The sequence below is a fragment of the Mobula birostris genome, chromosome 27 (genome assembly GCF_030028105.1).
Source record: "Mobula birostris isolate sMobBir1 chromosome 27, sMobBir1.hap1, whole genome shotgun sequence".
Lineage (NCBI taxonomy): Eukaryota > Metazoa > Chordata > Chondrichthyes > Myliobatiformes > Myliobatidae > Mobula > Mobula birostris.
This window is the reverse complement of record NC_092396.1, coordinates 11172889-11186860: the sequence shown is the minus strand read 5'-3', so window position 1 is coordinate 11186860 and position 13972 is coordinate 11172889. Positions and strand designations below refer to the sequence as shown.

The following is a 13972-nucleotide window of genomic DNA, read 5'->3' as shown; positions in this document are numbered from 1 at the left end:
GATGATAGACGTTGCTTCTTGAGGCTGTCCCTCATGAAGATATAATCTACTGGTGGGGACGGATATGTTTTGTGTTACATTTCACTGTGTCCACTACTCTGCTGCTCCTTATGTTAAGACCGTAAGACATGGGAGTAGAGTTAGGCCATTCAGCCCATCGAGTTTGCTCTGCCGCTCCATCGTGGCTGATTTATTATCGCTCTCAACTCCATTCTCCTGCCTTCTCCCCAGAGCCTTTGACACCGTGAGTAATCAAGAACCTTTCAACCTCCACTTTAAATATAGCCAATGACATGGCCACCACAGCTGTCTGTGCCAATGAATTCCACAGATTCACCACCCTCTGGCTGAAGAAATTCCTCCTCCTCTCTGTTGTAAAGGGATGTCCCTCTATTCTGGATACACCTTTGGATGCATCTATCTCTAAGCTAAGGTTGCATACTTTATACAGCAGCTTAGCTTCACCACAAGCTGGCAGCCATTCAGTGCCTGTTTCAATCACTGTTGGTTCTAAATAGATTGGATTACCTGGTAGAGAAGCACCAATGCCCTTGGACAAAAAGCTTACAAAAGGGAGTGGATGCCACCCAGTCCATCACAGGTAAAAACCCTCCCCATCAATGAGCACACTTACGTAGATTGTAAGTGCGTTGTCGCAGGAAAGCAGCATGCATCATGGAGGATCCCAAACACCCAGGCCATGTTCTCTTCTCGCTGCTGCCATCTGAAAGAAGGTACAAGAGCCTCAGGATCCACCCCAGCATGTTCAGGGAGTTACTACCCCTCAACCATCATACTCCTGAAATAAAGGGGATAACTTCACTCAAATTCACTCTCCCCATCACTGAACTGTTCCCACAATGAGTGGACCCACTCTCAAGGACTCTTCATCTCATGTTCTCGATATTTATTGTTTATTTATTATTATTATTATTATTATTATTATTATTATTATTTCATTTTGTACTGCAGTTTGTTGGCTTTGGCACACTGGTTATTGTCCATCCTGTTGGGGGCGGTTTTTCATTGATTCTTTTGTGTTTCTTTCTATTTACTGTGTATGCCCGCAAGAAAATGAATCTTAAGGTTGTTCGCTGCCCAATGAAGCGGTGGAGGCTACCTCAGTAAATATATTTCAGACAAGGTTGGATAGATTTTTGCATAGAAGGGAATTAAGGGTTATGGAGAAAAGACGGGTAGGTGGAGATGAGTCCATGGCCAGATCAGCCATGATCTTTATTGAATGGTGGGCCAGGTGGCCTTCTCCTGCTCCTGTTTCTTATATGTAGTTTGTGTGACATATATGTGACACATAAAACTTTGAAATTTAGTGACAGGTTTTGTAAAAGTGCCGGAGGAACCCAGCGGGTCAGGCAGCATCTATGAAGAGGAGTAAATAGTTGACGTTTCGGGCTGAGAGCCTTCATCAGGACTTTCAAATGTTGACGGTTTATTCCTCTCCATAGATACTGCCTGACCTGCTGGGTTCCTCCAGCATTTTATATACAGTATAACCATATAACCATATAATAATTACAGCACAGAAACAGGCCATCTTGGCCCTTCTAGTCCATGCCGAGCTCTTACCCTATCCTAGTCCCACCGACCTGCACTCAGCCCATAACCCTCCATTGCTTTCCTGTCCATATATCTATCCAATTTAACTTTAAACGACAACATAGAACCTGCCTCAACCACTTTTGCTGGAAGCTCGTTCCACACAGCTACCACTCTCTGAGTAAAGAAGTTCCCCCTCATGTTACCCCTAAACTTTTGTCCTCTTAATTCTCAACCCATGTCCTCTTGTTTGAATCTTCCCCACTCTCAATGGAAAAAGTCTAACCACGTCAACTCTGTCAATCCCCCTCATAATTTTAAACACCTCTATCAAGTCCCCCCTCAACCTTCTGTGCTCCAAAGAATAAAGACCTAACTTGTTCAACCTTTCTCTGTAGCTTAGGAGATGAAACCCAGGCAACATTTTAGTAAACCTCCTCTGTACTCTCTCAATTTTATTGACATCTTTCCTATAATTCGGTGACCAGAACTGTACAGAATACTCCAAGTTTGGCCTTACCAACGCCTTATACAAATTCAACATTACATCCAAACTCCTATACTCAATGCTCTGAGTAATAAAGGCCAGCAAACCAAAAGCTTTCTTCACCACCCTATCCACATGAGATTCCATCTTCAGGGAACTATGCACCCTTATTTCTAGATCCCTCTGTTCTACTGCATTCTTCAATGCCCTACCATTTACCATGTATGTCCTATTGTGATTAGTTCTACCAAAATGTAGCACCTCACATTTTTCAGCATTAAACTCCATCTGCCATCTTTCAGCCCACTCTTCTAACTGTCCTAAATCTCTCTAATATTTTGTGCATGTTGCTCTCATTTCCAACATCTGCAGGATCTCTTGTGTTTTAAACATGTTTCAAGCTCTTTCTCAGTCTCTGTTGATTTGCTCAGATGACAAGAGCTTCCAGTTTCAATCTTGCTATTCACACAGGCAATCAATCCAGCGCTATTACTGGTTTAAATTTGCTACCTTTTGCCAGAAGGTTTTAGCTAATCCTCATGTTAATGAGTTTGATTAAATTGCAAACCTCCATGCGGACCACAAGCTTCTTGTTGGGTTTGGAGGCTTGCGTGCCTCAGCGGCCTGGAGAGCTATGTCGACTGGAGCCAGGGCCTTGTGCTTTGGCTCATGGTTGGGTTACCCATGCCAACCCAAACAAGTCAAAGGGTAGAGCCCGGACCAGGAGAGTTCCACTGGTCCTCCAGGTTCGGGGCTACAGCTCAGGGCTTACAACCCTGAATAGTAATAAAAATGTTACGGAAACAGCAATGAAGAATTATTCTCTATCTGAGTGTGACTGTATGGACAGACAGAAATGGAGGACCTTTATTGCTGTCCTAAATGCCAGCAGCACAATCAGGCAGTAAGCAAGTACAGTAAGCAGAGGCGTGCAATGAGTCAGTAACTGGAGTAAGGTACTTAACATACAATTCATTCCCGGAATTATCATTTACCATCACATTAAAGTCCTTTGATTGACTAACACTGTGGAATATTTGTAATGGGCATACTAAACCAGTGTTTTAAAATTCACTTGCTGATTATTTTAAGAAAAGTTGTTTACTTTAAATAAATTAGCCCATTCGGTACTACAATTAAATAAGGATTATCTTTTTTAAAAGGTGTGTAGCTGCAGTTAAGGCCAGTATTAAATATTGTTATCAGTGATATTGTTTGCTTGGCACTGTTTATTCATGATGCTTTTACACTTGTTAATGTTTACCAAACACAAATGAACCCAGAATTTGCACATTATGTTTCAGATTGTGATGCATTTGAAATGCTCTTTTCCCACAGTTTATAGCTTTCCATGAGATGAATGGTGCAGAAATGGCCTTCGGCCCAACCAGCTTATGCTGGCATGTCTGGTCCACTCCACCCTTCTCCCATCTTTCACCTCTGTCTCCTTCCCCCTCATTTGCCACTCCTGCTTCTCCTCAAACACTGGAGGAACTCAGCATTAGTCGGGGATGGGGTGGGGTGGGGGGGTGGAAGGTCTTGTCAAAAACTTCTCTCTCCCCCACAGATGCTGCTTGATCTGCTGAGTTTCTTCAGCAGAGGCATACAGGAGTGAGGTAGATCAGCTGGTTTGAGTGATGTCGCAACAATAGCCTTGCGCTCAACGTCAATAAGACCAAGGAATTAATTGTTGGATATTTCAGGAAGGGGACGTTGAGTGAACACACACCAATCCTCATCAAGGAATCTGCAGTTGAAAGGGTAGACAGATTTACGTTCCTGGGTGTCAACATCTTTGAAGATCTAACCTGGGCCCAACGTATTGATGCAATTGCAAAGAAAGCAGGTCAACAGCTATATTTCATTTGGAGTGTGGTGAGATTTGGAATGTCATCAAAGACAAGCAAATTTCTTCAGTTTTATGATAGAGAGCATTCTAACTGGCTGCATTTGGTCTGAGAAGTCACTACATAGGATGAGAAAAAGCTGTAGAGGGTTGTAAACTCAGCCAGCTCCATCATGAACCCTAAGCTCCCCGCATTGAGGACATCTTCAAAATGTAATGCCTCAAAAAGTTGGCATCCATCATTAAGGACTCTCTTCACCCAAGATATACTCTCTTCTCATTGCTACCATCAAGGACAAGGTACAGGAGTCTGAAAACACACATTCAACATTTTAGGAACAGCTTCTTCCCTACTGCCATCAGACTTCAGAATGAACGATGAACCCATGAACACCACCTCATTATTTTTTGGTCTCTTTTTGCGCTACGTATATATAATTTATGCTTTTTTTATGTATTGCACTGTACTGCTGCTGCAAAACAACACATTTCACAACATATACCAGTGATATTAACCCTGATTCTGATTCAGATTCCAGCATCTATAGTCTCAAGTTCAAGTTTAATTGTCATTCAGTCATACGTGAATACCCATAGATACACCCAAACGAAACAGCGTTACCCTGGAAGCCAAGATGCAAAATACAGTACCAACAGTCACATGCAGCACAATGCACATATAGCACATATAAGATATCAGTAAAAAATAGTCACACAAAAAAAGTCATGCAAGTTCTTAAATCCATGAATGTTGCAGCAGTCTGAAGTCGAATACAACACAATCTGCTTGTCTTCTGCACTGGCTCCAGCACGGACGCCATGCCACACCACCACTGTCACTCTGGTGGAGCACCTGACTCCCAACGCCTGCTCCTAGGTAACTGCAAACTGGTGCCGCCACGGCTTGAGGCCCAGACCTTTCTACGACTGAGGGCACGCTGTTCCCCTGCCGTTCGCACACCACCAATGTCCAGCAGGGGCTTGCAATCACAAGTAAAGTGACTAAGATGATCACTTGCTTGTTAGAATGCGCACCTCCTTCGCGCACCAACACCCCCCGTCGCAGGCAGCGTCACGGCCCACACCAAGTCCAGTTTCTTTTCCAACGAGCAACTCGCCGATGGGGTAGACCTGCAGTACTTCAAGTTCTGAATGTCCCACTGGGTCTTGCGGTCGTAAAAAATATGCTTGAAAAAGGCAATAACACCTTTGGTTGAACCAGTAGAGTTCTGCGTCTGCCATCTTACCGGAAGGTGAGATGTCTTGTGTTTTTTTTAACTGCTGCTTACTTCAGCCACCACCTGTGGGAGTGAGTTTCACGTTCTCACCAGCTTCTGAACGTTTCATCAGTAGTCCCAGCTGGACTTCTTTGGAAAATTTATTTAATTGTGTAAATATTACAAGAGCACTGTTGAAACCTACTGAATGTTGAAAGGACTAGATAGAATGGCTGTGGAGAGGATGTTTCCTGTGCTGGGGGTACCCAGAACTAGAGGGCACAGCCTCAAAACTGGGGGGGCGACCTTTTGGAACTGAGGTAAGGAGGAATTTTCTTTGAGCCAAAGAGTAGTAAATCTGTGCAATGCTCGCCCGCAGACTGCGATGGAGGCCTTGTTCGTGGGTATATTTAAGCCGAAAGTTGATCGTTTCCTGATCAGTCAGGGCATCAAAGGATATGGCGAGAAGGCAGGTGTATGAGGTTGAGTGGGAGCCAGGATCAGCCGTGATGGAATGACGGAGCAAGCTCGATGGGCTGAATGGCCTCATTCTGCTCCTATATCTTATGGTCTCAGCTTATCAGAGGGCACATGTAGAAATGTCACAGCTCATCCTGCTTTTTATGATTTCCCACTCTGTTCACCTGGAAATTGTATATTTATTATTGGCTTTCATCTTCTATTGGGAAGATAACTCTTTGCTGTGCAAACAGCCATTAAATCAAAAGACTATAAGGTATCAGAGAAAAGTTAGGCCATTCAGCCAATTGAGTCTGCTCCACCATTCCATCATGACAGATTTAATATCCCTCTCCTGCCTTCTCCCCATAACCTTTGACACCTTTAATAATCAAGAACCTATCAAACTCTGCTTTAAATATGCCCAATGACCTGACCTGTGGCAATAAATTCCACAAATTCACCACCGTCTGGCTAAAGAAATTCTTTCTCATCTCTGTTCTAAAGAGAACAGAGATGAGGATTGTATGGAAAAGCTGCCAAGGCTGATGGTAGAGCCAGATGCATTCGGGATATTTAAGAGACTCTTTGATAGGCGCACAGTTGAAAAAAATTGGAGGGCTGGGTAGGAGGGAAGGGCTAGAATGATTATGGACTAGGTTAAAAGGTCAACATAACATCGTGGACCAAATAGCTATAACTGTACTGTAATGTTCTATGTTAAGATTGTAATGGTTTGGAAAATGTGAAACTAAGCAGAATAATGGTTTGGTGCAGTATAGATGGGCTGAATGGCCTGTTTCTGTGCTCTTGTAATCCATGACTCTGTGTCTGCAGAAGTTCGATATAACATTGTGGGCCTAAGGGCGTGTAACGTGCTGTACTGTTCCATATTCTATAATGTATATCTGAACATGCTCCTAGTTGTACAGTGAGCATATAGCAACAGCCATAAGTTACTGCCTAAGGCTTCAATTAGTGTTATTGAGGTTGAGATTTTCTTGTCAGATATTTTGATACTCTACAGTTCAGGGATTGAAAAGAGAAAGGAGTCTCACCCCAAACTGTAGGTCGTTTATTCCCCTCCGTTGATGCTTCCTGACTTGCTGAATTCCTCCAGCATTTTGTTATGCTTAAAATTTACCACTTTGTGTTTTATTGCCTCCTCTGGTCAGGTGTGAGAATGATAGGGAGAGAAGTACTGTACTGTGCAAAAGTCTCTGGCACATACATATATCCTGGGTACACAAGACTTCTGCACAGTACTGTAGTAATTTAATGTATTGTACTGTACAGACACCACACAAAAAAAACAAAATTCATGACATATGTGAGTGATGATAAACCTGATTCTGATATGGGTCTCTATTGCGGTCTGAGAGTGGAAAGGGGGCAAGGAGAGGGGAATCATGGCTGGGAAAGGGGGAAGGGAGAGGGGAGGGAGTGGGAAGCACCAGACAGACATTCCGTAATGACCAATAAACCAATTGTTTGGAATCAAATGACTTTGCCTGGTGTCTCAGGGCTGGGTCTGTCTGTACCCGTGCCAGTCCCCACCCCTGGCACTCCTCCATCACCTGTCCCACACCCCTCCTGCGGCGCTCCACCCTCGCCATTCCCAACTTCCTTTGCTCCCGCCAGGTTTACAAACTCGCTCTCCGCTCCACATTGACAATTACAGTACTGTGCACAAGTCTTAGGCACCCTTGCTATATATAAGTACCTAAGACCTTTGTAGAGCACTGTAAAACAAGTGAGCATTATAGTTAGAAACTGAACTTGTCTGAGGAGCTCAGTGCTGATTGTGAAGCAGGTGTGGGGCTTTCTTAAAACTCATTTGGTTCATATGCTAATATTCTCACTAAACATTTGGATGGCAGAGGGATTGTGTACAATTACTTGCTGATGTGAAAAACCAGTATGAAACCGTGCAAAATTAACGTTCCTCAGACACGGCTTGCTACACTGCGATGTTGCATGAATTTAGTGTGCATTCAGGCATGGTCTGCCTCCACTGATTGGGTCTGCAGCAGCCAGAATACACGGGTACGGTTGTATAGCTATGGCATTTACTATCTGGGCCTCCACTGGGTGATTCCTTCCAGCACCTCTTCCACTCTGTCTTCTGATCCACAGCATCGGTTTTTCATTTCCAAATGTTCCATCAGTGATACAGTTGCGAGGTTATTGCACAAGGCTCAGCCCATGTTCACCAGTGGGACAGCCCTGTACTTTCTGAGTTGGAGACACAAGCGTGAATAACTCCAATTCTGAACAGATTCCACAACCTATGGACCCACTTTCAAAGATTTTACAAGTCATGAACTCATGTTCTCAGTATTATTTATGCACTTATGTATTATTTTTGGTATTTGCACGGTTTGCCTCCTTTGCCTGTTTGTCCGTCTTTGTGTGTTGTTTGTATTGCCTTTCTTTTTTCCCCTGTGAACGCCTGCAAGAAAATGAATCTGAGGCTAGTGACATATACGTACTTTGATGATACATTTACTTTGAACTTTGAACAGGACACTGCAGATGCTGTGATCAGGACCGGCACATAACCTGATATGGGTTTGAGCAGCAGGGTTTCAGGGTTTTGACCTGAAAGGTCAGCACTTCCTCCAACAGATGCTGCTCGACCCATTGAGTTCTTCCAGCAGGTTTTGTGTTGACTCTTTGAGGAGGTTGCACCCAGCTTCAGTACACCCCTCAGCCTGTAGTCCTAGACTTTGCAGTGTGCAACAAATAGTGACCATGCTCGCAAAGCCCACAGCCTAAAACTGAAAGTAGAGAAAGGTGATTGGCTGTTTTATTGTCGTAGGTCAGTCATGTCCTCGTGTTCTCATGTGGCATTTCTGATTTGCATTACCTCTGTGGAACGTGGCTTTCTTGGAACCATGCTATTTGCATTCCTGAGGATTTGATCTGAAATCTGTCAACTTATGAAAATTTATGAATAATGGTTTTTTTTGGAAGAAATAAAGTTTGTTGCCCACCCCAAGTCACCATTAAGGAGGCGAGTGGGGAGAGAAACTTCTTGAGCAAGGGAGCTTTGGGTGTGGTGCTCTCCCTCCCCAGTGGGAGCTGGAGAGAGTAGCCAGAAAAGATGATGTTTAGTAATTTAGACTCAAAGAATCTGTGTCTATTAATTCCACAGTGCATTACAGCATTAATGTGCAGTACACAGTAGAAGTATTTGGCAAACTGATCAGTAAATACAACCCAAGCTTATCGCAAATATCCTGTAGTTCCTGCCTTTCCTCTTGTATTCTCTGCTGCTTGGAGGATGAGTGTGATACCATTGAAAGGCACTTGCCATTTTCTGCCTCCTCCTTCACTTCGTAATTCCTTCCAGAACATCCAAATTTCTCTCCTCTTCTAAGACATAGTTTTAAATGTTTCTCATAGGGCTTTTATCACCATGTGGCTCAAAGCTAAATTTGGTTGTTAACAATACTTCTGTAAAGAGACTTGGGATATGTAGACCTAACATTGTTTGGAAGAGCTGGTAGTGAATAAGAAATCTTCCAGGATGAGGAAGACTCCTTGAGGGTCAAAGACCAAAGTCAGCAAGTCCAGAGATTGAGGACCAAAATTTGAAGCCCCTAGGTTGGCTTGTCTGGAGGTCAGTGGCCCAGCGTCTGTGAGTCCAGGAAGGGACTGGGGATTGGAGGCCCGATGTCTGCAGGCTTGAGAGTCTGTGGCCATTGACTGGAGGTCAGAGGCCTGGAGATAGCCTGTCCTGTAGTTTGGAGGCCTGTCTGTGTGTGAGAGTGGGTTGGTATCTTTTTTTTGGAAAGAAATAATGTTGGTTGTCCACCCCCAGTGGGGGTAGGAGGGAGTGGGGAAGGTGCTTATTTTACTGTTGTTGTCTTCTTGTTGTCGTTGCTACTTGTGTTGTTCTGCAGAGCATTATGGGCATTCTAGTTTGGCACCAGAATCTGTGGCGGCACATGCGGGCTGACCCCGGCACATCCTTGGGTCTGTTGGCTGTCAATGCAAATGCCACACTTCAATATACATGTCATAAGTAAATCTGAATCTATGAAAAAACCTTAAATGCCACAATTTACATTGCAACCCTGCTCACATATAAGATTGGGAACCATAATCTCTTAAACTGCTGATTAAGTATGAGTTACTGTGTATTAATGGGTACTTTATTCTCATTCCTAGGTTGCTGTAAAATTGAATTTAGATACCAAAAACAAAATAGTTTGCATTTGCTTCCTCCAGGTCAGATGTGAAATGGCATTTAATCAAGTTGTACCTAGGAATGTCAGTGTGCAAGTGGACCTGAAGACATTACATAGGGGCCGGGCAGAGTGAGGAAGGCCCCCAATTATTGTAGAAGTATACCATCCCAGCGGCAACAGCCCAGCCCTATTGGTTTTAGGGAATGTATTATCTGGTGGGGTGGAGATACGCCTCTACCAGAGAAGGTGTAAGGCGCTCCTTCCCTCCCCTGGTCTGCAGGTTACCCTTGGACAAGGTGTAGCACCTGCTTAGCCCCTGATCATGGTCATATGAAGCCATAGAAACAGGTGGTGGATGGCTGTATGAGCAGCTGACAATCTCTGAAGACTATTGCTAATGGCTGGGGTCACCTGTCTTGTAAAGACACTGCCCGGAAGCAGGCGATGGCAAACCACTTCTGTAGAAAAAGCTGCCAAGAACAATCATGGTCAAAGACCATGATCACCCTGGCGTCTGTGGTCACATAACCAGAACTTGTGATAAGCACTAGCTGCTCATACAATACAGCACATAATGATGATGATTAAAACACTGCTTAACGCATTGACTATGAGTGTAAGAATGGAAATGCATAGTGTGGTTTATTCTTTTTCTTATTATTAATAAAGTTGAATTTGGAATTTAAAAAAGAAATCTGACCCAGAGCTGGAAACAAGGTGTTCTTACCATCTGTGGAGTGGGTAGGGATATTCAAATATTACCAGAGGCTAAGCATCAGGTTCTGACAGTTCTCAGGAGTGCAAATAGTGTGGTTCTTAGCAATGCACAAGTTCTTTAAGGGAATGCAGGATGTCTGACAAAGCATAGCTTACTACAAATAGGTCATCATACTTCCTTTTAATTTAGATTAGATTATGAGGACACTCAGTCCTCGTTTATTGTCATTTAGAAATGCATGCATTAAAAAAATGATACAATGTTCCTCCAGAAAGATATCACAGAAACACAGGACAAACCAAGACTAAAACTAACAAAACCACGTAATTATAACATATAGTTACAACAGTGCAAAGCAATACAGTAATTTGATAAAGAGCGGACCATGGGCACGGTAAAAAAAAAGTCTTAAGTCCCGATAGCCTCATCATCTCACGCAGACGGTAGAAGGGAGAAACTTTCCCTTCCATGAACTCCAAGCGCAGCAAGCTTGCCAATGCATTGGAAGCACCCGACCGCAGCTGACCCTGAGTCCGTATGAAAACTTTGAGCCTCCGACCAGCCCTCTGACACCGAGCACCAAACACCATCTCTGCCGAGCGCTTCAACCCCGCCCCGGCCGCCGAGCAACAAGCAAAGCCGAGGACTCGGGGCCTTCCCCTCCGGAGATTCTGGACTGCACAGTAGCAGCAGCAGCGAAGCAGGCATTTCAGAAGTTTCACAGATGTTCCTCCATGCTCTCATGTCCGTCTCCATTAAATTAGGGTTGTGCACTGCACCCTACTTGACAGATAAGATATCATTCACCGGAGTGGCCACTGCAAGCTGTGTCGTGCCGCCATCTTCTCCTCCTGTTACTCTTGGGATGTGGGTGTTGTGAGCTGGGGCACAGTCAGAGGTCCAGGACTAGATGCTGAGGGATGCACTGAAACCCAGTGCGGCACCTGGGGGAAAGGCCACAGTCTGGTATCCTCTTACTGCTGGACCTGTGTCTAAAAACCTCTGAACCATACTGCTGATGGGACGTTTGGGAAAGTACCGTGAAAAAGTCTTGGGCTTGTACTGTATATACAGCTAGGGTGCACAGTACTGTATGGGCTAGAAGGTTAATTGGTCACGTGGGTGTAATGGGGCATTGTGGTCTGATTGGACAGGAAGGGCCTGTTACCGAGCTGTATCTCCAAACAAATAAATAAGTAAATAACATGCAGGGACTTTAGGGAGACTGGAGATGCTCTAAATCGGGAGTAACCCTCGCACATAGCTGGAGGAACTCAGTAGGTCAGGAGGCTTCTATGGGGCATTTTGGAGTATAGAGGCATTTTCCCAGCTAGCAGAGAGTGATTGGTGGAGTACCCCAGGGAAAAGCTGCCAGGGGCGCTGCTATTGATAACACCATCAATCGTTGGGAACTAACTAAAATAACTCCAAGCTTACAGACGACTTGGAGCTGGGGAGGGCAGGGGGGAGAGGATTGTAAGGTGTAGGGCAACACGGTAGCATGGTGGTTAGCACGATTAGGTTAGATTAGATTAGATGAGATTATGAGGACACACAGTCCTCTTTTATTGTCACTTAGTAATGCATGCATTAAGAAATGATACAATGTTCCTCCAGAATGATATCACAGAAACACAAGACAAACCAAGACTGAAAAACTGACAAAACCACACAATTATAACATATAGTTACAACAGTGCAAAGCAATTCCGTAATTTGATAAAGAACAGACCATGGGCACGGTAAAAAAAAGTCTCAAAGTCTCTCAAAAGTCCCATCATCTCACGCAGATGGTAGAATGAAGAAAAACTCTCCCTGTCATGAGCTTCCAGCTCCGCAAACTTGCCGATGCAGCACCCTGGAAGCACCTGACCACAGCCGACTCTTGAGTCCGTCCGAAAACTTCGAGCCTCCGACCAGCCCTCCGACACCGAGCACCGAACACCATCTCTGCCGAGCGCTTCGATCCTGGTCCCGGCAACAGGCAATAGGCAAAGCTGAGGATTTGGGGCTTTCCCCTCCGGAGATTCTCGATTGCACAGTAGCAGCGGCAGTGAAGCAGGCATTTCAGAAGTTTCTCCAGATGTTCCTCCGTGCTTCTCACGTCTGTCTCTATCAAATCAGGATTGTGCACGGTACCTACTTACAAATACAATATCATTTCTGAGCGGCCGTGCGTGCTGCGTCGCGCCACCATCTTCTCCTCCCCTCCACGATGTTTTACAGTCCAGGTGACCCTGGTTCAATTCCCGTCGCCGCCTGAAAGGAGTTTGTACATCTTCCCCTTGACCACGTGGGTTTCCCCCAGCTGCTCCAGTTTCCTCCCACAGTGTAAAGACTTACTGGTTAGTAGGTTAATTGGTCTTTGTAAATTGTCCCGGCGTTAGGCTAGGATTAAATCGAGGGTTGCTGGGCGATTATTTACAAGAGCAATTCTTGCCACTGGTGGCTATGGAGGCCAAGCCCTTATATATATTTAAGGCAGAGGTTGATAGGTTCTTGATTGGTCTGGGCATGAAGGGATACAGGGAGAAGGCAGGAGATTGGGGCTGAGAGGAAAAATAGATCAACCATGATGAAATTACGGAACAGACTCGATGGGGCAAATGGTTTAATTCTACCCCTATATCTTATGGTCTTATGCACTAATAAACTGTTCACTGCCTTTTCATTCTTTACCTTCATAGTCGATGATTTCTGACCTGTTCTATTACAGTTCTACACACCAATAGCACTGTTGTCACTCACTTGGCTGTCTGGGGTTGGTACACTGCTACAATAATAACTGAGAGGCTTTCTCCCCCAATCCGCCCCTCCCTCTCCATTCGGAGAAGAAATCTACACCGTGCTCCTTCCCCTCCGAGCCCTTGTGATGACTGTGCCAAGTTTCAGTGCGTCCCTCAGCATGTACTCAAATGCTCGCAACGCCACATCCCAAAGTAGAGAGAGATGATTAGCTGTTTTATTATGGTGCTTCACGTGTTCTCATGCAGCATTTGTGATTTGCATTCGCTCTGCGGAACTGTGGCTTGCTGAGAACCACACCACTTGCATTCCTGAGAATCTGATCCGAAACCTCAATTTATGAAAATTTATGGAAAAGGTATCTTTTTCTGGAAGAAGATATGCCGGTTACCCACCCACATTGTTGAGTGAATGGGGAGAGAACCACTTGGTTTCGTGATAAACACAAGCAATTCTGCAGATGCGGGAAATCCATAGCAACACACACAAAATTCTGGAGAAACTCAGCAGGTCAGGCACCCTCTATGGAGAGGAATAAACAGTGGATGTTTCAGGCGGAGACCCTTCGTCACTTTGTTAAGTGGGATTTGGTGGGATGTTGACTCTCCCCAAGGGAGAGGAGTTTATCTGAACTGAAACGGATGTTGCATTGGCTTAATGTAAATGGAATGATAAATAGTTTAAATTCAAATCAAATAGTTCAAATTAATATCAAAGAATGTATACAGTATACAACTGCAAACACGA

At 44.5% G+C, this 13972-nt stretch overlaps 1 protein-coding gene across 1 annotated transcript in view; it reads left to right on the top strand.

Moving 5' to 3' along the window:
• espn (espin) overlaps window positions 1-13972 on the top strand; it is a 190944-nt gene that overhangs the window by 135111 nt on the left and 41861 nt on the right. The gene's annotated exons all lie outside the window — the stretch shown is intronic.